The following is a 25,232-nucleotide window of genomic DNA, read 5'->3' as shown; positions in this document are numbered from 1 at the left end:
CAGCAGAGCTCTAAAGGTGTGTTGGTGAGACAGGAGCAAGAGAAAAAGGTAACCGGCTGCAGTAAAGGCTCCTGAAAAGAAAATTGCCCTTTTCCTGACCTGTGATTGAATCCTGCCCTGGCTTTCTAGGCCCAACTTGGGTTGAACAATGTCAGAGATCCAGCAAGCATCGAGGGAAACGGCCACATCAGTGTCAGACGGAAGGATCATAATGTAATAGTTACCAAAAAATCCTAATATTTGTCATTTACAATAGCGTTATCTAAATGCTTGGCCTGCAGTTAAAAAGGCCCACGTTGAATAAACATTGAGATATTTATTATTTTTAGTGAAATCGACCTTCCAGTCACCTCGGTTTTATGGCTGTGCTGCTTATAAATTCCCAAAGGATTATTTGAAAAATCCTACTCATATCTGCCAGCCTTATCAGCAGGGCAGAAGTTCACATATTGTAACGGGAGGTCAGCCTTCGGTCATGGTCTTACAGAGGGGGCCAGGCACCTGTAAATCCTTCCTTCAGCAACCAAGGCGAAGTACAATATCAAACAGGCAAGGAGACTTTTCCAGGAAACGCTGAACTTTCTCAGGAAGGGCAGAGGAGGGAGAAAGAAAGTGAAGGAAGGTCAGGCGGGGGTTAATTGAGAGTTGGACCTTGGCGTGGTGGCGGCTCCGGGGAGGACAGGCTCTGGTGGGATGCTTTATGGGACTATTCATCGGCGATTCCTTTTCTTGTGAGAAACGGGCCGGCTGACGGTGTCTTGAGGAAGAAATGGGCGTAGGGGAGGCTTTGAATATCTGCAGATATCGAACAAAACATCACAAGAGCGTATTCGTGTATTATACACGGAGTTGTACACACGGATAACCCTTCTTTGCTCAAATAACCCTTTGATTTCATGGTTTGGGTTTATGTCCGTAAACAGTGCCTAGAAGAAGTCCTTACCCTGCCTGTGGTTTCTGCATGCAGCGAATATACTCTGAATTGCATGAAAAAAAGGCTTTTCAGATGACAGGTTTGGTTTCGAGTTGGTATGAATCGGTAACCACTGAGCAACCTCGATGTCTCGGTGGGAATCCCGGTAATATTAGACAAGTGTGTACTGTTCTTTACCTAGGAAAATTAAAAAAAAAAAAAAAAAAAAAAAGACTAGCTGGAACCATGGATATGGTGGTTTTTCAGATGTCAGGAGCATCATATAAAAGGGTTCGGGGGGAGACAGCGGCAGAGCCAGGACACGCGAGTCTCGGGGCCCGTCCTGCTCTCCTTGGTCGGTTGGCCAACGTCCGTGTCTGGTTTTAGCTGGTCGTAAACGCTAAACCCCACTTGGTTTCTGCTCAGCAGGGATGTACTATTTAAGGACATTCATCTGCAGCGTGGTGAGGCTGCTGGGCTGTTGGTATCAGGTGTATCTTTTCCTTGAGTTAATAGAGAAGTTTGTTGAAAATGGTAATATTATTATATAAAGAAGAAACAAGGATATTTCAGTGAAGTGATTCTGCCATTGATGTTTTTTATCTTTCATGTTGTCTTTGACCAAAGTCTATGTAATGCTCGAGTTGCTTTGATCGATATCCAAAATAAATTAGGAAAGGTGAGGTTTGGGCCAGATGGTTTATCTGCTAGAGCATCTGAACAGCTGTTGGGTGCCTTGTATTTCAAGGCCAAGACATGGAATGGCTTTGCTTTACATAACATAAAATGAAAAGCAGTTTTTGTTTCATGTTTCCCGTAAGCCGTAGCAAGGCAGAGAGCAAAGAGTGAACGAAGAGCAGAAAGGAATTAAAAGAAAAAAAAAAAAAAAGCCAAAAACGGTCGGTGTGGTTTGCACGGAGGGTGCTCCCAAGAAGTTGTCTGAAGGGCAGCTGACGGTGATTTAAGTCGCTTAAGCTCCTGCTTCAGCCAGTGCTGTTGCCTGTTAGTACCCATTTAGGGTTTGCCTTAGCTAGGTGGGTTTTTTTAGCTTTATGCTAATTGGTTACCAATTACTTTGGGGTTCTTAACATGTTCATGAAGACACTGGTATTGACACTCCCAGCTCTTTGATCCCAGCTACAAAGGGGTCATTTTAGGGTAAAGAACAAGTGTCCAAAAAAAAAAAAAAGAAAAAGAGAGCAGATTCTGATGTAAATACAGACTTAAAACTGTAGCTGCCTCCTCGTTGATGAAGTATTTCTGGAGAATCCCAGAGCTGGATAATTTAGATAAATAGCAGTTGACAGGTATTTACTATAAATTTGTCGTATCTCGCCACTGGCGTTTTTATCTGCTGGATTGCTTCTACCCCAAGCCTCTCTAACCCTAAAGCTGCTGTGATGCACGAAATACATTAGGGATGGTAAAAAAATGTAAAACAAATAATAAAAAACCTCCCGCTTTACTAAAAATAATCAATGTAGAAACGTCTTTAAATTCCTATATTACAATGCGTGCATTGTGCATAGAGTGTATCCGCTTGGTACTTTTTCACTTGCCTGTTTTAGTAAGAAAATCGTGTTTTATATCTCTTAGCTGTGCGGAGCCAGTATGGCCTTGGGAGGAGAAACTAGGGTTTATTTTTGCTTATCGCTGAAATTGCTAACATTTGGATTGCAGAAGCTGCGCGGGGGTTCATCGGCTCAGGGACTCAAGGTGAACCGTTTGGCCGAGGATGGGAAACACCGCTTGGGATCTCCAAGCCGAGCAGATTTCGTTTGAAGTGGGAGATGCCGCAAATCCGGCGGCGGATCGTTAGTCTCCTCCCAGCCCTCCACTTGAATAATTTTTTTTTTTTAATATTCTTCTTAGAAGCGTGCTAGCGATTGTGCTGCCTGCATTGAATCCTCCTTTTTCTGCCTTTGTGGGCTAATAAATTGGCGGGCTGGTTGCTCATCTGCTTGCCGGCGGTGGCTGTGACGCAGCCGCTCGTTCCTGCCCCTTCCCCACCTCTGCGGGGGTGAGGGGGGCTCCAGCATCCCCACCAAAACCTTTGTTCTCTGGTAACGGGGCGAAACAATTGAAGTTCTCCTTTCAAGGGATGAGAAAGCCTCTTATAGGAACCACAATTCAAATAATAAGAGCTACCCAACCCTCTCTTTCATATGAAAACATCTCTCTTTTTTTCTCTTTGTAACACTAGTTGTTTCTTTTATTTGATACCGAAACACAAACTGTACCATGGAAAGTCTGTGGTTTGCTTCTGTTTTTGAGAGCAGGGTTGTAAAGTTTTCCCTCGGTGTCTTTGGGAACTTTAAAACTTTTTTTTTTTGGGGGGGGTAGGTGGGGTGGGAGGGCAGTGGAAAAAATTCCCTTCTCGAAGTCTCTGGTAACTCCTTGTTCATCTCAGACACTTTGCAGATTGTCCCATCGTTGTGTCCTGGCATATCTCACTGTCTGCTGACTTGGCTGACCCACTGGTGCCTGGTGGAGTTAGATAGCTATAAACACAGCACTGAGATCATAGGGAAAGGCTGAGGGTGAGACACTTTGTGCACTGGATTGATAAGGACACAGGAAAAGCCATTAGAGTGAACTGGTGTCAGTGACCTGTGATAACCATTCTGTACTACGTGCTAATGGACCCTGGGCAGTGTGTCTGTCTGTAGTGGCAATAGATTTAACTTTTGTAATTGTCATATTGCTCTTTTAACCCTGTGACCTTATTACCCATGAGAAAACCACTTGGCTTCGATCAAAGAAGCAGCAAAGAAATCAGCGTTCATTCTAAGCTGGCTAGATATGATCACAGGCAGCCTTGATTCTTAAAATATTCAGCTTGGAAAACAGACATGTTAGAGGGGAGGAAAAAAAAAGGGAGGTTTACTACAATAGCCCGGATGCAGACTTCTTGTCACCTGAGGTTAGGAACAGCAGCCGTGCTTTCCCAGGGCTTTGCAAATCTCTGCACAGTCACTTACTCCCTGAAGATATACTGATATCTTACATTTCATGCTGATTTCCTCCTGGTTCACTCAATCCCATTCCACCCTTAGTGGCTAGGGTAAGAAGCTGACTCTGTTAGTCCTGACCATAGGAAATGTATTTCGCTGAATCGTTCAGGATGGATCGGACCTCAGGAGGTCTCTGGTCCAACCTCCTGCTCAAAGCAGGGGCAGCTCTGAGATCAGACCAGGTTGCTCAGGGCTTTATCCAGTCTGGTCTTGAAAAACTCCAAGGACCAAGACTGCAAAACCTCTCAGGGCAACTTATTCTGCTCCGTGACCTCCTCGTAGGTATTGAAGGTGGCTGTTAGGTCCCGCCGCAGCAGTCCCTCCTCCAGATTGAACAAGCTCCATTAACCTCCCCCTGTGGGGCAAGTGCTCCAGCCCCAACCATCTTGGTGGCCTCCAGTGAACTCGCTCCGGTTTATCGGTGTCTTTCCTGTATTTGGGAGGCCCGAAACTGGATGCAGGCTGTAGATACAGTCTTAACGAGTGCTGCGTAGAGGGGGATAATCGCTTCCCTCAATCTACTGGCTTTGCTCCTGTTAATACAGCCCAGGAGGCTCTTGGCCGCCTCTGCTGCCAGGGCAGACAGCTGGCCCATGTTTGGCTTGCTGGCTGCCAAGGCTCTTGGTCCTCATCCACAGAGCTGCTCCCCAGGCAGTCAGTCCCCAGTCTGTGTTGTTGCAGGAGGTTCTTCCCTCCCAGGTGCAGGACTTGGCATTTCTCCTTCCTTATTTTCATCAAGTTCCTGTCAGCCCACTCCTCCAGCGTGTCGAGACCCTCTGGATGGTGACCCTGCTCTCGAGCGTATTGGCTTTTCCCCCCAGTTTGGTGTCATCTGCAAAGTGCATGAGACTGTGCTCTGTTGCCTCCTCCAAGTCACTGATAAAGATGTCAAGCAGGCCAGGTCCCAGCACAGACCCCGTTGTGGTTCCCTACTTGTTACCAGCTCCCATGTTGGGTACAACTCGTTAACCACGACCCTCTGAGCATGACCACCCAACCAGTTACTTACCCATCCGGCTGATCACTCATCCAGACTGTGACATCCAAACTTGGATTCAGGAATATTGTGCAAGAGCTCGTCAAAAGCCTTACTAAAGTCAATGACACCCACTGCTTTCCCCTCCATAAATCCTCTCAGGCTATTGTAAGACAATCAGATCATCGGCATAACTTCTTCTTGTTAAATTCGTGCTGGTTGTCCCCAGTCCCCTGCTCCTCCATATTCCTGGAAATGTGTCGCAGGAGGACTCAGCTGATGACTTCCCCAGGGACTGCAGCGAGGTTGAGCATGCTGTAGTTCCTCAGATCATCTTTTCTGCCTTTATTGCAGCATTGACCTTTTTCCACTTGTTGGGAGCATGTCTTCTTTTATGATATTTTAACTGCTATGGGGTCTTTGGTTCTAGGGAGCTCTATGATCAGGACTGGCTTTGTTACGAGATGTTCACCTTGAGTGGTGCAGAATACGAGCCAGGTGAATGACCCTAAAGACCGACACCACGATTTGTATTGTGTGAGTGTGGGAAGGCTCTGCCTAAGATTTGCTCCGTTTCCGGGCGCTGGGGCTCAGAAGGGTCCCGGGAATGTTTGGAAAATGCCTCAGCTACCCCGGAGAACTTTGTGGTGGTGTCCAGAGGTGGTGATATCTCAAAAATAACAAGTGATAGAGACGGAAGTGCACTGATTTGCAAAGAATTTCCCTGAAGAGCATTGAGTTTTCTAAGGTAAAACTCAGTTTAACAGAATGGGAAATCTCTAACAAGCGTTCCCACTCTTCTCTCATCCTCTGCTTATAGATTCGTAATAATTTAGACCGGAAGAGACGCGTGCAGGACTTCGGTCAAACCCTCCACTCAGGGCTAAATTTGAAATAACATCAGGGCTCTCAGAGCCACATCCAGTTGAGTTTTGAGGCTCTTCATGGGTGGAGGCTGCCCACCCTCTCTGGGTCCCTGTTCCAGTGTCTGCCCACCCTTACTGTATTTTTTTTTTCCCCTGTTAAATTAATTTTAATTTATCTTTTTGCATTTTGTCTCTTACCTCTCCTTTTGCTGTGCATTTCCCAGGGGAGCCTGGCTCCATCTGCCCTGTAATCCTGCATTCGATATGCTTCCTCACCCTTCTCCTTCCTCGCCTTTCCTCACGTGTTGTGTGCTCCAGCTCCCTCAGTTCCCTTGGTGGCCATTGCTGGCCTTGCTTCAATGTGCAGTACACCAGTATCTCTACAGCTGCTCTTGCATAACACTTTTAAAACCTTTTTTATTGCAGCTGGATCACGAGTGACACTTCCACTGGGCTGATGCTGATATTCAATGTTTAGGACTTATTTTTGCTCCTAAAAATAAATAAATGGCACTCTCGGTGCCAGTTCATAGTGACATGTGAAAGATATTGCAACATAACACTAGACCCCAAATTTGAATCAGATCCAGTTTCTCTTGACTATCCCCAAAATCGGAGGGAGAGCAGAGGAACCCCTCTTAGAAGTGAAGCATCTTGCCCTTTGTGGCATTGCCTCCGGACTCCGTGCACGGAAATCACTGAGAAGCACAAGTAATAAGATGTGGATGGAAGCAGAGCTGTGAGATTTACTGGCCCCGTCTTCCCTTGGGCTGTGAAGTATTGTAGTCACCCTGGGCTTCAAACTGGATCTCGGCAGAGTGTGTGTAAGATGTGGACTCTCGAAGACTGCTATAAAAAGAGGCATTAGGAAGATCTTACTGCGTGAGGACTGTTGAGCTATTCGTGTTAGTGAAGCTGTGTATTCTGTGAATAAATTAACCCCGGGGGAATTATCATGTGCTGACCAGAAACTTCTTTTTTTTTGTTTTTTTTTTTAAGAGGAGAGTGTGTTTGTGGGGGAGGAGGGGGCTGTAAAATAATAAGCCACCATGTTTTATGCATCTCAGAAAATGGCTCGGTGCACAGCTGCAGTTGCTGTTTTCCTGCTATGTATGTTGTTTCTCATCTTAAAGGCCTATATGCAGCATATCTGGGAAATGATTGCCATCCTGTTTTCAATAAAACCCTTTTTTTATGAAGGGTCTTGAGTTGGCTGGACATTAATTCTCAATCTGTTTACAAATATTTGTGCAGGAAAGGGTGAGCAATGTTCAGGACGGGCTTATGACGCATATATCCCCTATTTCAGTCCTTTGTTCAGGAAAATGTGGAAACAAGGCAGTTGTACAATGAACAAACGCTGCCTTCGCATTCCGGGAGCGCGGCACGGGAGCCGCTTGCTGCGGGGCAGCCGTGGTCTCGCAGCGGGAAGACGGGAAGCGTGCAGACCTCCATCCCAACACAAAAAGTTGTTTCAGTTCAGAGATCAACAGGCAGCTTGGGTTGTGTTTTATAAAGGGTGATGGAAAAGCTCCGATTCAGGGGGTTGATAATTGCTGTGTACAAAAGCAGGGATATGTGCAACATGTTCAGAAGGTGAGCGTTGCCCTCGGGGAGGTTTTCCTTGGCGCTGCTCTCCTGAATCCCTCGGAATGAGAGGTTTGGCTTCTGAGAAAGGTGTCTCAACTCTTTTATCATTTGAAGCTGGTACCTGGAGGTCTGGGTGACTTACGATCCTCTAGTGTCCTCGCTTTGCAAAGACTTAGTCATCTACTCACAGACACTGAGCAACCCACAAGAGCTGTTACGAGAGCAGGGGTTTGTCCTTTGCCTTTAAATCTTCTCTCCTGGCTTTACTACCTCCAGCTTGTCTTGCCCCAGCCGTGGTTGTATGGTGTTGAAATGCCTTGGAATCCTCCAGGATGAAAAATTGTAAGGAATAACATAGTTTAAAACGTCGTGCCTCTTCCTCCTGGTAATTATTTCAAATATTAATGAAAGGACATCCATGGAACTGTATAGCAAACTCTTTACTGTAGTAATAGCTTGGGTGTGCCACAGAGCGCGTTTTCTACAGCTGCTGCTGGGTAGGAAACCTCGTAATCTTTTTGTGTGTAGACCCTCTAACTAAATGGGTGCACGCTGCCTCGTAGGGGTGGCCACGTGTATATACGTTATAAGCTACTGTTGGGTCCATCTTCACAGCATCGCAGACAGAGGTTGGAGGGGACCTCTGGAGATGCCTTGTCCAGCTCCCCACAGCAGCAGGGGCAGCTGGAGTGGGGTTGCTCAGGACCATGTCCAGCCGGGATGGAAACTCCCCAGCTTCTCCAGGCAGCCTGTTCCAGTGTTTGATCACCCTCACAGTAAAAAGGTGTTTTCCTGTGTTCAATGGAAATTCCTGTATTTCGGTTTCTTCTGTCACCAGGCACTGAGAAGAGTCTGGCTCTGCCTTCTTTACTTCGCCATCGGGTGCTTGTACACGTTGAGAGGGTTCCTCTGGGCCTTCTCTTCTCCAGGCTGAGCAGTCATAGAATCACAGAATATCCTGAGTTGGAAGGGGCCCACAAGGATCATTGAGTCCAACTCCTGTCCCTGCATAGGGCAACCCCAAAAATCATACCATATGTCTGAGGGTGTTGTCCAATTGCCTCCTTTGCTGCAAGGGCACAACGCTGGCTCATGGTCAACTTGGTGTCCACCAGGACCCCCAAGTCCTTTCCTTCCAAGCTGCTTCTCAGCTGGTCAGCCCCAGTGCGTACTGGTGCCTGGGACTGGCTGTTCCTCCCCAGGGGCAGGACTTGGCATTTGTTGGCCTTCATGAGGTCCCTGTTGGGCCATTTCTCCAGCCTGCCCGGGTCCCTCTGGATGGCAGCATGACCCTTGGGTCTCTGTCAGTCGCTCCTTCCAGTTCTATCACCTGCATTTTCAGGGAGCAGAGGAATCAAAGGCAGATTTCACCCAACAGAGCTCCACGGGTGATGGGTAGGAGGAAGGGGAACTCTTGTTCTGCTCCAATGAGCCGAGCGCTGGTGCTTGTGCTTACGTCTCTGTGTAACACAGCTGTTTCACTGCTGTGAAATTTTGGCTCTCATTTTGGCTTCTTCACTGTTTTCTATAAACCCATAATTATTACATAGGTGTTGGTTTAGGTGGGCAGAGTTGAGAGCTGGTCAAAGCAGAGGGTCATGCTGGTCCGCTTCTGGTTGGGAGCAGACTGTACAGCATCCCGTGTGCCTGTTTGAATTCGGTTTGTATGGATCGTTGCCTTAAAAAGAGGCAAAAAACTAGTTGTCAAACGTGGAAACAGGCTGCTAGGCCATGACTTCTTTCCCAGTACGGAGGGTGCAGCTCATACTGGATGTGCCGCTCCTCAGCAGCGCTTGGAACAGGAGACCTGTTTATTAGTTTATCTTGTTTTTATTTCTCTGTGCTCCCTGACCATTCCCTCACCTTCTGCGATGGAAGAATAAAAAACCAAATAAGCAAATGTAAGTTTCCAGCCCCAACATTTTATAGCAGGGTCTTAGGAGCGAGCTGCGTTTTTCTGCTGGAGCGGGGTGTGCGGGACGAGTGCTTTTCTGCTCCTTCCCGAGTGCGTGCTCGGATTCAGGGAGGGCGAGAGCTTTGAACTCAAATCATCTAGCGGTACAGTACTGTCTCCTCATGAAAATATCCCATTTTAGGGACTTTTTTTCCCCGTGTGTCTCTGCAATTAATGCACACCCTGTCTGTTGGTGATTATTAGCCCTCTGGTAGGAGACACACAGCTTAAACCACACAATGTTAGGCAGGCTGTAAACAAGGGGTGAGATTTGTTGCAGATTGCCTTCTTCTCAGTCCGTTTTGCTTCCACCTTCCCCTTCCCTTGGCTCCTTTGCCTCACTCCGGACCTGTCCTTCATCTTCCTCAAGGACTCATTCTGCACTCTATTTAAATTTGAAGGGTTTTTTTTCCCTTAATTGATGGGAGCCCTGACAAGAGCTGATTAGCTGTTGGGGATGCATCCTTCCTTGCAAAGCTTGTGACCGATTTCCACCGCTTCCTTCCTTCCTCAACCCCGAGCGCGAGCTTGCTTCGACAAGCAGTTGCTTCCCAGAGGTTTTATGCACGGTGGCCTCGCATGGAAGACTCTGTGGGCTTGTCCTGAATATATTTTTTTCCCTGGCAGCTCATTCATTGTAAAGTTTTAATGAATTTTAAATATGTTATGAAAAGAGCACACGGTTAGAAACCCTCTCTGCTCGTTTTACACTGGGAAGTGTTGGGTTGTGCTTTTCTTTGCAGAGAGGGTGGATTGAAAGCAAGCGGAGGAGAAAGGCACGTCCCCGTGCGCTTAACCTTGCAGGTCACCTGGAACGGGAGGAGATCGCCAAAAATGCAACCTGAAAATGTTTAGCTGCTGCTGTTTATAATGAGGAAATATCTGTCTACATCATCGCTTTGTAACTTTTCAAACGTATGACTTAAAAGGGGGGGGGGGGGGGGGGTTGGAGAGGGAGCTGCGCCGCCGTATTTTCCAGAATGAGAAACACAGGCTACTTGTTCAGTCAATTCAGTTTAGGTCAAATGTAGTTATGAAAAACAGATGATTGCTGGTGATCAAGCTGTACTTTGACAAATATCCCATTGTTTGAGCGTGCAGCGATTTCTTCAGAGCATTGCCCGGTGCGGGGCTTGGCGATTGCCTTCCTCCAGCCCGGAGCCTGTCAGCCGGCGTGGGGCTGGGTGCTCCGGACCCAAGGGCTTGGCTCTGCAGGAGGAGGGGTTGCGCAGAAAGAAAGGCTCGGTGCAAAATGGGTGAAGTTTCCACTCTAGCTACTAAAATAGGAGCGCACTTGGGGCTCTCAGAAAAGCTTGGAATGATGCTTCCTATGTACACGTTGTATCCTATGCAGCAGAGTAAGGGTTTATGTGGGGGATGCTGGTATTTGAGAGAAGCTCCTTAATATAAGCGTATCTTAGCCCTGGGTCTCTTTAAGGAGTTACACATTCTTTTATGGTTTCCCCTAGAAAAAATTCACCCACGTATTGTATCTGGGAGGTAAGGAACTATTATTCACGTTGCAGAGACAGGGCTAGTTGAAGCCGAGATGAACGTATGTGTCCCCGTGCGAGCCTGACCCGGGGAAAGGCTGAGCCCTGCTCTGACATTTGCTGGGTCTTGTGCTCTTCTGCTTCGGAGCTGAGGGATGGTGCTTTGGTGGAATTGCTCTGCCAGGTGGCTGCCCTTAATCTGAAATGTCAAAACATCTTATATTTCGGGTGTATTTTCAAATTTCTAAGGTTGAGAAGCAATGTGGACAGATATACGCTATGTGACTGGTTTTATGGGCGATATGAAGGCTGCGAAGTGCCAAGGGAACGTTAAATCCTTTTTAGGATCTTTGTTCTGAAATCAGTATCCCTTTGCTTGGGTATCTGTCGGTTTATGGGATGTGAGGGACTAATTCTGGGCAACTTCAGCTTGGAGAAGCTTTTCTTTCTGTGCCTTGTGGAATGTCACACCATCTAAAAACATTCAGTCTTACCAAAAACGTCATTGCCCACAACCAAGAAACCCATCATCCCTGACTCAAGCTGTTTTATGACCCAGCGTGGACCAGCTTGTGTCCATGGGGATACTGGGGAGAAGATTCCCTGGAGGTATTTAAAAGCCGGGTAGACGTGGTGCTCAAGGACATGGTTTAGTGGTGGACTTGGCAGTGCTGGGTTAACGGTTGGACTCGATGATGTTAAGGGTCTTTTCCAACCTTAACGATTCTGTGATTCTATGATTCTATGATTGGGTTGATTGGTGTGCGAGCAGGTGGATCAGATGCTCAGGACACATATGCAGATGGCTGGGAAGTCTAAAAGCACAAATGAGGTTGATTTAGAAAAGCCTTTTTGCGGCAGGAGGAGGCCTCTGGCATATCTGTCCTTGGGGCCGTTACGGGAAATATTCCGTTAGGTGCCAGGAAGACCGAAGGGGTATATTTGTGTATGGTCCTGGTCATTGGCGTAACTTTTAGAAAAGTACGCTGTTACTTGATGTATTTTGTCATCTGAAAACAAAATCAAAGCTATTAAAAAATATGGAGAAAGGGTTTGTGTTTGACTTTTTATCGGTGTCACTGGTCGTCGGGGTATGAACCTGCGTTGGATCTTCTGTAGCGCTGCTACCCCTCAGAGATAAACTTTTGACTATTAATCAGGGGAGAAGATTAGACTTTCCAACAAATATTAATTTGTGCATGTTGCTTTCTCCTCCTTTGGAGGGGCATTAACTCCGAGGAACTGTGAAAGCTCGAGCTGTCATCTCAGAAAAGTTTAATGTCCTTCTCGCCTTTTACAGCTCCGTGTGCTCTGTGCTTCACTTCATTTGTCAGGCACAGCAACTCCGGATTTGGGGTACTTCTTCTTCCTAGCTATTAAAAAGCAAAATTTTTAAGATCAGAAAAGGCCCCCAAGGGAAATATTTTGAAGTATTTGAGTCTTTCTTTATGTTCTTTCTGGATGAACGTATCTTTTTTTAATATCGAGAATTGATTTGATAAATACAAAAATACTGTTTTAAAAGGTTGGCCATGTGTTCGGTGTGTATACAAGCAAACCACCTCTCTTTAACTAGGATGATGTGATGTTTAATCGTGTGTTGGACTGGAGCAGCAATCTTTTGCTTGGTCTAGTTTAAGGAAAAGCTGTGGTACCCAGTCCCCAGGCTGAGCAGAACAACGAAGCAAATGATACTTGGGTAGCAGAAACTGAAAACCTTGCACTCCCTAGCTCTCATTAAATGAACCCAGCAGCTCTAAACTGATGACTGAGCAGTAGCAAATACACTAAATTTTTCTACCGCTATTAAATGGAAAAGAAAACACATTTCTGGTTAACATTTAAACCTATTAAAATGGGATTGAAGTGGAGTTCGCATCTTGGATTACTTGGAACATTTACTGTGGCTACTTGTTTGTCACATTAGGAGAACTCGCTTCACCCTGAAAGTCCCTACATTTCACCAAAATCCCCGTGTGGAGCTTGTGCAGCTCTGTACCTGCTTGCAGCTGAGGTGCCTTCGCCTGCCCGGTGCAGGAGCTCAGCCTGGGTGACCTGAGGGAGCAAGCGGTAAATAAAAGCACGACTGTGTAGGGCTGGAATTAATGCGGTCAGCTGGTAAGCACGTTTTAGGATTTTAGATAAAAAAGAAAATGGATCCGGGTGGACCCTGGTCAGCAGAATCCTCCCGTTGCAGTGTGCTCCTTGCACCCGTAAGGGTGAGGAGCGTTTCCATCAGCCCCGTCAGCAGCGTTTTGGTGGGCCAAAGAGTTTCGCATTGCCTCGGAGAGCTTCTGTCCTAGTTCTTGCCCAAGAAACTACTTCGCCTCAGGAAACTGAAGGGTCACAGGATCTGCTGTTGTATTTGCAATCTCAAGTTTCTAATTTGAAACTTTGATCAAGCCTGGGAAGAGAGGAAGGTCTTCGTCTCCCCGTCCTCTCCCCGGCTGCTGCCCGCTGTCTTTTCCACTTGCAAAGCAAGCGATGAACATACACGTGAAAATGCCCTTTCTCATGGCAGGTCATCCTTGGCTTGTGCAGAGGTTAAATTCTTAACAGGGGAATAAACTTGAAAGAGGAGATGCTCTCCCTTCTCCCCTTGCAAAGCTCCCTGAAACCTGTGGTGCTATGGGAAATGTGAAATGAGTTGTTGAAGGCAAATTCTCAACACGAGCGTGCTTGAAACCAGGCGTGCTGCTTGTGATTTTGCTTTAAAATTTATCTGCAAGACAGAATCCATCTGTTTTGTACAGAGATATTTGTTCTCTCTATCTCCTTCAGTGGCCTTACTGCAGGATTTGAGCACGGAGCATCAGTTCTTCATCTGATCCTTCTCCTCTGCTTGCGTTTGGGAAGGGATGAGGTTTTGGGTGGGTGTAATTCCTTCCAGAAGTGCATTTTGCAGCCTGACAGACCCCTGCAAAGGCTCTGCCAGCTGCAGAAATAAACTTTATTGGTGGGAGAGGGAGATCCGTTGCATAGATAGAGGCGCATTATTGGTGCCGTCTTTGTCCCGTAGTTTTAGGGGGAGACGTTTTCTGTGTACTCCATCCAGCCCATTGAGTGCTTTGAAGATAAGAGCACCTGAGCCCCCATTCTCCGTGGTTAGCCATGGCGTGGGGGAGGCTTCGGGTATGCTGAGCGCCTGTGCTGCCACGACAGCCCCCGGATTTGGGGCTTGGTTGGAGGTTTTTGGTGGCTTTTAGCTCCTCTGAGCCATGTGGCCGCACGAGTCGCTTCTTCCAGCTTTGTCATGCAAGCTGGATTTATCTAAGAGAGAATATGAAATTATAAGCACTGTTTTCCCTAGTTTTTAGAGGCTTAGACTCTGTTCTGGTCTCTACCCCCTGTTTTCTCTGAAACTCTGACACAAGGCCTTATGGACAGTAGAGGTTTCCATGGGAAGCCATTGGGCAAATTTATGGCGGGGGGGGGGGGGGGGAAATCTACCAAGGGCTATTTAAATAAAAAGACTTGGCTTGTGGCTCAGGTCATCCCTGCGCTGGAGTTGCTGGAGACTGAGAAACGGTGCTGGAAAAAGCTGGATTACGTGTTTGCCCTGCTCTTGTGTTGCTTTTCAGTAACGCCAGGTCTGGCGCTGGCCGGCGCTGGAGGCAGGGCGCCGCGCCGGGGCTCTGCCGCCACGTAGCATTTGCACGCCTGCATTAGGAAAGCTGGTTGTTCCTGCTGGTTACATTCGGGTTTTATTTAGTTATCTCAACACCTGGCTGAGCCCCGTGCGGGCAGGACGCGGGCTGGCTCCTGTGACAGTTCTTGGGCACAGCCGTACGGCTGCGTGGAAGACCTCACGGCTCCGGTCTTGCCAAGGGTTTGAGAGACATTCAATTTTCTGATCTTTTTTTTATTTGAATGAGGTTAAAATACTTCTAGCTGCTTTGCAGAACAGAGGCTACTGCTTTTTTGAACCTGGCAATTTCTGATTTTTTTGGGTTATCCCACTGTAGGTAAACATGAATGAGGGGAAAGAACTTGTGGCATTTGGAAAGGTATTTCTTTCCTGGACTGAGCAATTGAAGGGCACTTTATTCTCATTTTCATGCTTTTTTTCCTGCAGTTACAAGGATTAGAAATACCTATTTATTTTCAATGAAAGCTTAGATAGCTATGCAGCACTCTTGATTCCAGCTTCTGAAGCGAAACATTTGAGCTCCTGGTTAAGATCTTGGGAGCAGAGCTAGCGACAGAAATGGCTTGTCTTTGGTTTTGAGAGAGGAGAAGTAGAGATGTGAGCTACCCAGCCCTTTCACCAAGCTGAAGACGCAATTCTATGCTGGTAATTTTAGTTGCTCTGGGCTTTCTTTTTTTCCTTTAAGTCTTTAATTCTTCAGTTTTCCATCACATTGCTAATGGCAGTTTTCTGTCTCTTCATTGATGGCTTCCCGCTGCGAGACGATGGGAACCCCTGATGATGGCCAAAGCAAAGAGTTATTTGGCTTTCTGCTTCTGGTCCCCACCTCCCTCCAGTTGCTTTCGTGTTGATCCCTTGGAGAGGAGGGGGAAAATGGTGGGTTTCTTCTTTTCTCTACAGCACCAGCTAGCCAGGAGCATGGGCTGGGGAGCTGGGGAGCACCAGGATCTGGTTCTCTTACTCCTCTCTACATCGCGCAAGCCATAAAAATTTCCCGTTTCTCCCCAAGTTGTCATTGCCTCCTGTCGGGAAAACTGGAGCATCTATAAAAGGGGCTGATGTGGGATGAAGCTGGCTTCTGGTCCAGACGGAGCGAGGTGATGCTCATCTCCAGACTTCTCATCTGCCGGATTCAGCCGAGCACGTTGCATCCCTGAAAGCTGCCAGGTTCATTTGGGATGGAAAGCCCTCCTTTCGCTAGCATGGCCCCACTGTTTGTCATCCCGGGTCAGAGGTTGCGAAAAGCAGTAGTCAATTAAAGCTTTATTAGATGTAGTTAGTAATGCTCTGAAAGGAGCCGGCCAAGCTAAGGCCGCTAATAAAGGCCCTTTGTTAAGGTATTTAATAAATTAACACTCTGCTGTGGCGGGGAGGGCGGGAGGCGATTACAAAAGCCAGGCTCGTTAATCAGAGTGTTTACTCTCTTCAAACGCCCCGGCCGTGCGGCTCCCTAATCTTTACCCACCAGATTTGTTGGGAGCTGCGCGGGCAGCTGCCGGCCCGGGGACGGGAAGCGCCTCCGCGGGTCACGCCTGGGCCACGGCGCCGAGGACGCGCCAAGACAAACACGGCGTACGAGGGCCGTCGCGCTCATCGCCGCAGCCCCTCGTTCGGCAGGGACGGCCCTTCGCGCCGGTACCCGTTGCGGGCATGGGGCGATGCCGAAGCAGCGGGGTTCCCCAAAACGCTGCGATTTGTCTCATCCCTACCCAGTTCATCTTCAGACTTTTATTATTTTTTTTTTTACCAAAACCTCCCGTGCGCCGTGCTGGATGTGCTGCCGGGCTCGAACATTAGGTGGCATCTCCTCCTCACGCTTCTTTATTTTCTATTTTTTTGGTGTGTTTTGTTTTAGTGCAGCTTAATCTATAGGGCCGTCTTTAAAAAGCAAATAGAGCATTTGACCTGCTGTGCAAATTAGCCATATGGTGAAGTGTAATATCCCGCTGACCCTCATTACCGTGCAGTATGAAAAGCTCTCCCCTTTTCACATGCAAGCATATTAAAGTGGCCTTTTCAGCATTTTCTTCCATATAAAACTGTCTTCACTCCCGTGGCCAAGCAGTTAAAAGGGAACTCCAGCTGCAGCCAGGAGGGTGAAATTAAAGGCTTTACCCTCGTCTAAATGGAAAATAGATATTGCTTCCTATAGACAGGGCTGGGGAACAATGCTGCGCCGCCGGCTCCGGCAGTGGGACGGGGGGGTAATGGCCTTATTTTCTGGGAGGAAGGAGCCCAGCTCCTTTGAGAGAGGAGCTGTTGGGCGTCCACCTTGGAGGAAGGGGGAAAAAGGGGGAAATCTTACCTATTTTCCTCTATAGTTAACTATTTCATGGCCAGGCCGGTGGGAGGCAGTGAGAAGCTGTGTCAGGACCTGCTGCAGGACCCAAAGTTTTCCCTAGGACAAGTGGTGGCTCTCGTGCCGTTTTGCATCAGAACTAAAGAAACGCAACCTGCATCTTCACCCCGTGGAGAATCGGCTCTAAAACCAATTCTCTGGTGTACTGATGCCCGTGTATTCCTTGTTTGCCTGACCAGGGCTGGCTGGGAGCTCACCTGGGCTCCCGGTGCCCTGCCCGGAGGCATCAGGAGGGTATTTCTCTCCCATCTTCTCCATCTTTGCTGGTGGAAGTGGTCCAGGTAGCACCGCCAGCATCTGCCAACCACATCGGACTGGTTGGTGGAGCAGGAGGCAGGTAACTTTATCCGTTGGACCCAGACTTCAAGCTTTGCTTTCTTGCTTTTGCTTTGTAAATTTTTTTGCTTTCAAACTTTGCTTTAAATTAACTTGCTAAACAAACAATGCGAGAGAGGGAAGGGAGTGCTAGAGCTCCTACGGACTCTTCTGGGTTGGCTTTCTGCTCTTGTGGCTCTCACTCATTCTGAGTTTCTTTCAACTGACTAGCTCATGACCTTGGTGCTAGGTGATCTCTGGAGCCCTCCTTTCCTTTGGCATGGCCTTCAGTCGTGCTTCTTGGCCTTCTTCCACTTTGCTAGGTCTCAGTTATTTGTTTCAAGTGCTTGAGTACAAGTCCACGAAGGCAGGCTGTTCCCATCAGTGCACCGTTGTTGGACACAGGCCCCGAAGCATCTGAAACATGAAATTCACTTTGAAACTTAGGATTTACCAATTTAAAGAAGAAATGGGTGCTGGTCTTCCATCTGGGGTAACGACTGGAGTTGGGGTTAGGTGAAGCAGAGATCAAACCCTGCCTGGGCTGGGCTGAGCTGGTAGGAAGGAGATGGCTCCATGCCTGTGCCCGTGGCCCTTTTATTTGCAGGAAGAGATGCATAGTGCAGTGAGAGAAGCAGCACAGAAGATCAATCCCGCCGGGACGGTGGAGCCATCCCTGGTCAGGACAAGGTGGCGCTGTGACTGTTCTCCGCTGGCGTGTGCTTGTTCAGCCGTGCAGGACACGTGGAGATGAGCGTGGCCGCTGTGAGCGTGCACGGCTCTGCAGCCCTCGGAGGGAGAGGCTCACCTCAAAAGCAGCGCTTGCCGTACTGCTACTCTCTCTTCCCCCCACGCAATTTTCTGGTTAGCTTTATCTTTTTGTTTTCAGTATCGAGGTGGTGTTTACAGTCAACAAGCGGTTCCACGGGGCAGAGCAAGAGCCTCCTTTTTGATCCTGATTCAGCAAAGCGCTTACATGCTCAGTGCTGAGCACCTGCACGTGTGCCCGTGCGCCTCCCTGGTGTTATTTGGGAATATTTATGTTTTTAAAGTGAAGCATCTGCTTAAGAGACGGACTTCTTTGTGTTTCATTAGTGGCTACTGGTGTTCTCTTGTCTTGATAGATCTTCCAGGCACGTTAAACTTATTTTGCAAGCTCATTTTCATGCAACTTCTTTCTAACTAAGTGTACAAGCTCCTGTTGGTTTCTTTAAGCACCAGATGATCGTCTCTCCTTAAAACAAACCTCCCCTTTTAGGTAATTTTGGGGTAAAAAGTAGTTATTTGCAGGATTTTAAAAATCCTCTGCTGCTTTTGACAAGGTAGGTCCCATCCAAACTGCTGCACTGAGCTGTTGAGCCATCGGGGCAGGGGTTGTACGTGTGGGTCTGGTTTTGGGTTTGCCCGTGAAACTCTGGGGTTACAAGAGGGGAGTAGAAGTGGGATCCGGGTTTGGCCGAGCGGCTCTTCGGCATTGATACGATGCCAAGCGTTGTTTGGCACTTGCAGGCAAATTAAAATGAAACACTATCTATAGGGGCCGTTGCAGCCAGGTGAGGGGTGACACATCACAGCACTCTTGCTCGGTGACGTGGGGGAAAAGGAATATACTGTTACTTGTTGAAATGAACCTGAGATTGGCGAAACTGTGAGTATACCCCCCCGAAATGGGACTCCTGGCCCCAGTTCTGGCCCTTCCTCCTTGCAGAACATGACACATGGGAGATGGCTGGTGATCAGGATATTTGGAGCCCAGGCTGGGAAATAAGTCGTGTGTAAAATACCCGGAGGCTTCAAAATCTCTGCGTAGTCTGTTTGTATAGCGTGTTTCTCACAGGATAGGGTCATCCAGGTGGGAAGGGACCTCAGGAGGTCTCTAGTCCAACCTCCTGCTCAGAGCAAGTCAGCTGTGAGATCAGACCAGGTTTCTCAGGGCTTTATCCAGTCTGGTCTCGAAAGCTTCCAAGGATGGAGACTGTGAAACACCTTTGGGGAACTCCTGCTGCTGCCTGCCTGTTCTTGTGAAAAACTTCTTTGTTACAACCAGTCAAAATGTCTCTGTTTCATTTGTACCCATTGTCTCTCCTGCCGTGCACCACTGTGAAGGGCTGGCCTGGCTTCATCTTCTGAATGACCTCCTCGTAGTTATTAGGGTTAGACCCCCAGGTGCTTTTGGCTGCTTTTGCTGCGAGGGTGCACTGCTGATTCATGTTCAGCTTGCTGTCTACCAGAACTCATGGTCCTTATCCACAGAGGTGCTCCCAGAGCAGTGGTCCTCAGTCTGTACTGTTGCAAGGGGTTCAGGGCTTCTTCCTTTCCATATGTGAGATTTGGCATTTGTCCTTATTGAATTTCATCATGTTCGTGTTGGCCCATTCCTCCAGCCTGCCAAGACCCCTCCAGATGATGGCCCTGCCCTCCAGTGTATTGACTTTTCCCCCAGTTTGGGGTCATCTGCAAAGTGGATGAGACCACGTCCGTTGCCTCCTCCAGGTCATCGATGAAGACGTTAAGCGAGGCGGGTCCCACAACCCCTGCTGTCGTTCTCCACTTGTTGCAGGCCTCCATGTAGAGCGTGACCCATTAACCCACAACCCTCTGGACCCAACCGTTCAATCAGGTACTCATCAAGCTGATCAGTCATCCACGCTGATGTCTTAGGTAGAATGTTCTGGATTTTGGGAGCTCCACACTAAATTCTTCAAGTGAACAAGGAGCCGTTTGAAGGCAGACTTTCACAGGTAGATGAATACTGATCTGCATTTTGGGAAACAGTTGGTCAAGCCCTTGAGGTGGGCTGTATAGGAGTGGAGCTGCGCTTTTGTGAGATGCTGTGTAAGTCTCTTTTAAGGGCAGGAGAGTTACTGAAACATGTCCCCGAGAATTTTTGTGGACTGAAGTCAAAGGAGAGTGAAGAGCCAGCGAAAGCCAGAGAGAAATTTAAGAGAAGCTCAGGTCACGCAGTAGCTAGCGCTAATAAATTGCTAAATCCAGATGGGCCATGGGTTTAAGATTCTCACTAACAGGGAAGAAAGCCAAATTCGTCGCTGTTTGCTTAAACCGGAGCTGCAGTGATGTGAATGGCGTGGTCTGTGGATCGGGTGCTACGAAAGCGTTCTCCAGTGGATTGGAAACTCGGCTGTTACGAGTGAATTGGGTCTTGTTCTGCTTGTTCCGCCTGTGTGGTTAACTGCTGTCCACACGTACACACTGATCTAAGCACAACTTGGGTTTATCAAGGGAGGAATCTTCTCAGTGTATACTATCATAGCACATCGCCGTGCTTACTGCCGTCGTAGTGACATTTTAATGTAAGAGCTTAGAAGATCCACTCATTTTTGGGTAATGGGCTGATGTTGCAAGTGCGAAGGGTTTGAGACAGCTCAGCCACCAATGTCACCACGGGAGTGATGGGCTATCGATGGTACGCGTTACCCTGTTGTATGCGGCAAGTAAATTGTCATTATGTGAAGTACACAGGGTGCATTTCTGCTTCCAGGTAAGCAGAAATGTAGTAATCCAAAATACTGTCGTCTGCATGTTCTGGATCCAGAAAATCCCATTTTACTGGGCATTTTAATGGTTTACTGAGGACAACGGCAGAGTAAAACTTATAGCACGTTTTTCCCCATGTAATTCACAACTCGATTTGCTTTCCGCTCTGAAACTTTTTTGGGTTTTTTCAGCTGTTGTTTTTGCATTCTTGTGATTATATTCTGTTTTCCCTTATGTGGTGTTCATCTATGATCTTAATTATCTGCCTCTCATTGCCAACTCTGTGAACTCTGAAGCTAATTTGAGAAGGAAAGTTCTGCCCGGTAATTTTAAAAATATGAGGCATTATTGAGGGTTTTTCCTGGACCAGTGATTACAATAAATATGGAGTTTGGAAGCATAGCTTTGGATTCTTCCCGCTTACTTTTAAAGAGATTGAGAATTGGGTGAAACCTATTCTCATTAAAACTGAAGAGAAGAATAGGAAAGGGACCTCCTTCTCCTCTCCCCACCACGAGTGCTTGATTTCCCCAAGTTATGGGTTGAGCTCACAAGAAACCCAGGAGGAGCAAGGATGCTGCCTCTGTACCGATAGGTATTAGCAGCATCTTGCTTCTGCAGAAGGTCGGTGGTGGATTTGGATGTCCATGCGAGGTTGGGGCCGGGAGTTGCTCCTTCAGTAGTCTTTCCCAAGTGGTCCTTGTTGGCAGACCTGCCATGTGCTGCTTGAGATCTGCACGTGCGCCGTGGGTTTTGTTGAAAAAGAAAAACATTGCAGGTGCAATGCATCTTTACGGAGTAAAATAGCTGCTTTTAGGAGAAAGGAGGAGAAAGAGAAAAGCGGGACTGTTTCCCACCGAGGGGACATGGAGAGCAGGAATGGGGCCCATGCGTGCACAGCTCTGCTCCGAGCTTATGTGCTTGCATGCGATCAGCTCCGGTCTGGTGTTTTTATCGAAGCATTGGTTGATGACGGTGGTGTTCTGCGTGGGTACTGTGCCACGCTGAAGCGCTCGGGAGATTTTGGAGCAAATCTTTTATTCAGCCCAAGACGTATTCCGAGCAGAGGCTGGCATACCTGCCTGGACCAAGAGGCTGAGCCTGGACAGCCTGAGTGATGCTCTCAAAGTCGCTTCTCATCATTCCTTGCATACAGCATTTAAGTCCCAAAATACCGTCTTTGAACACTGGAGGTTAAGGATGGCGTTGGTTAAATGTGAAAAACCACCAGGCATGGGGCTGGGAGAGGAGAATGGGAGCGAAGTACAAATACTACATGGTGTTTCGGATGAGTAGTCTGTAAACACAGGGTCTTGTCGTCTGTTCTGGATACCTTTTTGGTGTGGTTTCTTTCTGTTTGTTTGTTTTCTGCTTTGCCTTTTTATTTTTTTTAACCCAGAGGAAAACAATATTAAAAAATAGAGTACAAAGGAGTAGTATTATCTGAAGACCCAATAAGTTGAATGGTCTTAAATAGGTCAAACGTGGGAAACTGGGTAGTCTAAGCTAAAACTGCCACCAAGGGGAAGAAAGACTTCCCATTTTTAGGAGAATATAATACATGAGCGATGAAAAGATCTAGGGAGACGATGGAGGAATGCACTTAAGAGAAAAGGATGAAATTATGTGCAAGAAAAATGCATCTAGTATCAAGAGAGATGTTCTGTGAGGAGAAGTTTTTCATAGAAGTAGCCTCTTATGAGAGAGTCCCTAATTCTTGGGGCAGTCAAAAAAGGCTCAAGAAAGAAAATACAGGGAACAGTGCATTGGGAGGGAGATGTCTTTGGTCAAATCGGCAGGTCTCTAGGCCATAAATTTTAGGGAAACTGTTAAAATGTGAATATGGTCTACAGTTTATTGGGAATGGTTTCAAAGGTCTTTGCTGTTCCTTGTCTTCTACTACAGTTAAAGCCATTTGTTGGGTTGGAACAAGGAGGACTTGGCATCTAAAACCTTGTAAGCACCCTGTGAGGCCGAAGGGGCTTCCCTCCAAGGTTGAGAGGCAGACTTAGGGTGAATCCTTCGTGTGATATCTGCAGCCCAGCTCGGATCACTCTTGCTTCTTATGTCCGTGGAAAACATTTTTTCCTCTGAAAGCACAATCCAAAATAGTTTAATTTTCAGAGAATATTACAAAGTCGGTCCAGATGCTTCATCTTCCTCAAAGCCATCAGTAAAACAGGGGAAGAACCTGGCTTCTGGTTTGTCCCCAGGGGCGAAGGAACTGAGTGATGGGGTTGGGGGTTTCGGCTCTCGGCCGTGGGGACGCGTGCTTCCCACTGCCCTGTCCCCCACGACCTGGTGGCTTCTGCCTCTCCCAGCACTTGGTGACCTCCACCATCCTCTGAGTGCTCCTGCGGAGGGGATGGGAAAGAGGTCCCATCAAATGGAGAAACTTTTTAATGAGGTGAACAGCTACAGGATAAGGCCTGTGGTGTCGCAGGGCGATGGGAGGATGTGCTGGAAGTGGAGCCACATGTGGGATGACTTCTTGGCCTTTCTTTCCTGAAGAAATGCATGGTGAGGGTGGGGTGAGCAGGAATGACCTCTTCTCGGAGCTCATTTGGAGGGATGAGGGAAAGTGATTTCAGCTGAACTGAATTGCTGTGGCGTAGTCTTAGCAGAAATCTTCAAAATCTGGTATTAAAAGGGCTGATTGGTTTCAGACCGGCTTCTGGCTCCTGATGAACTGCTTTCCAAGTTTCCAGTAAGTCCTCGAGGTCACCACAAAATCTTGCCTGCGCAGCCTGGGGAGATGGAGCTTATGCCTGTTCAGTAACGGGAAATTAATTACCCACCACCTTCCATCTGATGTTGCATAAAGCCGAACGCGGTGGCTGGCGTGAGCGACCGACCGCCACGGCAGCTGCGCTGGCGGTTGCGGCTGAACCTCTGTGTGCTCTTGCCTTTGCTGGTGCTGTACATTAATTTATTAAAGAAATGGGAAAAAAACCCGCCTTCGGTTTTGAATTTGCACGACAAATTCATTGGTAGCAGCGGGCTGTGCTAAGTTAGTGAGCAGCTTCACTCAAACATCTCAGTGATGCTACCAGAGGTGAGTTGGTCTCCTGGTCAGGACGGAGATGATCAGGGGTTTTTGTGCTGCTTGCGTAGGTTTTGAGAGATGAGGCACAGCAGGATTTAATGAGTATCTATCTTAAGTCCGGTCCCATCAGTGGTGGGGTGGGAGTGGGACAGCCCGTTCTGTCTTGGTTCTCCTGTGGCACCACCAAAAATGAGAGGAGATGGGTAACACCAGCACCCCGAGAAGCACCGGCTCCCAGGCCTGCGAGAGGAGCTCGAAGGGAGGTCAGAGCTCCCTGCTTGTAGGTCCTCTGCAGGGGGCTAGTGCTTAGCTTGATAAACATTGTAATAATCCTCCCTGTTCTGGGTCTATCACGTAGATCACTGATTTTGGGCTCATGACCCTTCCCTTTCCAGGGGGAAACAGCTTTTGAGAGCATCGAGAAGACATATGATGTGGAAATGCTCGTTCTTGGATAGTTTCTGTTTCTGAAAAGCTTTCTTAAAATGTCAGATTGCTTGGAAGTTCAAGCTGGTGCAGGACTGCAGGAGAAAGACTTACACTGGATCCCGCTTTGTCCCTTGCCGGGGTATTGGCACCAGTGATGGCTGGATGGACGTTCCCGGCATGGGTCAGGAGCTGCTCATCCTGCACACCCCTGATGTTCAGCTAGGATAAAAAGTATAATTCAGAGCCAAAATCCACGGTATAAATCTGCATTATCTTTGCAATGCATGTGCATGGTTGCGAGAAGGTTTTTTTGATGAAGTTTAGCACTGTTGGGAAGGGCAGCACCGGGTGGGAATGCTCCTGGGCACATCAGTAAGGCTGGATTTTTGCTTTAGCCTTGAGCTCCAGCTTGTAGAAGACAAGGAGCAAGTCGGGCTACAGCTCCTCAAGGGTTCATTGCAGACATTTCGTAAGACCGCTTTAGTCGAGGTCATCCTGAGGCAGCCTGGTTGCATAATGCCATAGTAGCTGGAGACTCATTAAATTAGCATCAGGTTTTTCTTTTAATTAATTTATTTTTTTGTAGTAGAGAGGGTTGACGGCTGGTGCCTTGCTCAGGTGAGATTTGTTGTTGCGCGTTGTTTGTTTTGTGAATTCCAAATGAGTTGGTTTTTTCTTTTGGCTCGGAAGAGTTCAAAGCAAGACCTTGTCCCTTCTCTGAAGTGTTTATAATCCAATTTCAGACATAAAACAGCACGGGCGTGGAGGAGGGAGGAACAGGCAGGGATAAAACGGCAAGGTTTTACATAGCCTAGGGGACCGGGGCGGTAGGCGGGTGTCTGAACGCTTCAGCAGGTCGATGGCATTTGAGGATCCCCATGGGTTTGTTGCCTGGGTGGGGATGCTCAGATGTAGCCTGGCTCGGTAAAACAAGCCACCTACAGAAGAAGCCCCCGGAGGAGCGGTTCGGGTCCCCGCCGCAGCGCCCGGCGTGGGTGGGCGATGCCCGTGGAGGGGAACTCGGGTGTTCGGCTTTCGGGACTAACCGGCTCTCCTCTGGAGGCTCAGACCCACAGTGCAGTTGGGAAAGAATGAGCTCAAAAACCTATTTTATTTTTCCCGACTATATAGAC

At 47.8% G+C, this 25,232-nt stretch overlaps 1 protein-coding gene across 6 annotated transcripts in view; it reads left to right on the top strand.

Moving 5' to 3' along the window:
• Nucleotides 1-25,232, top strand: part of EXOC6B (exocyst complex component 6B) — a 305,538-nt gene that overhangs the window by 157,917 nt on the left and 122,389 nt on the right. The window lies entirely within an intron of this gene.

The sequence above is a fragment of the Nipponia nippon genome, unplaced genomic scaffold (genome assembly GCF_047370975.1).
Source record: "Nipponia nippon isolate SJK-2023a ecotype South Korea unplaced genomic scaffold, ASM4737097v1 scaffold_6, whole genome shotgun sequence".
NCBI classification, from domain to species: Eukaryota; Metazoa; Chordata; class Aves; order Pelecaniformes; family Threskiornithidae; genus Nipponia; species Nipponia nippon.
The sequence above is the reverse complement of the archived record's forward strand: the minus strand, read 5'-3'. Positions and strand labels throughout refer to the sequence as shown.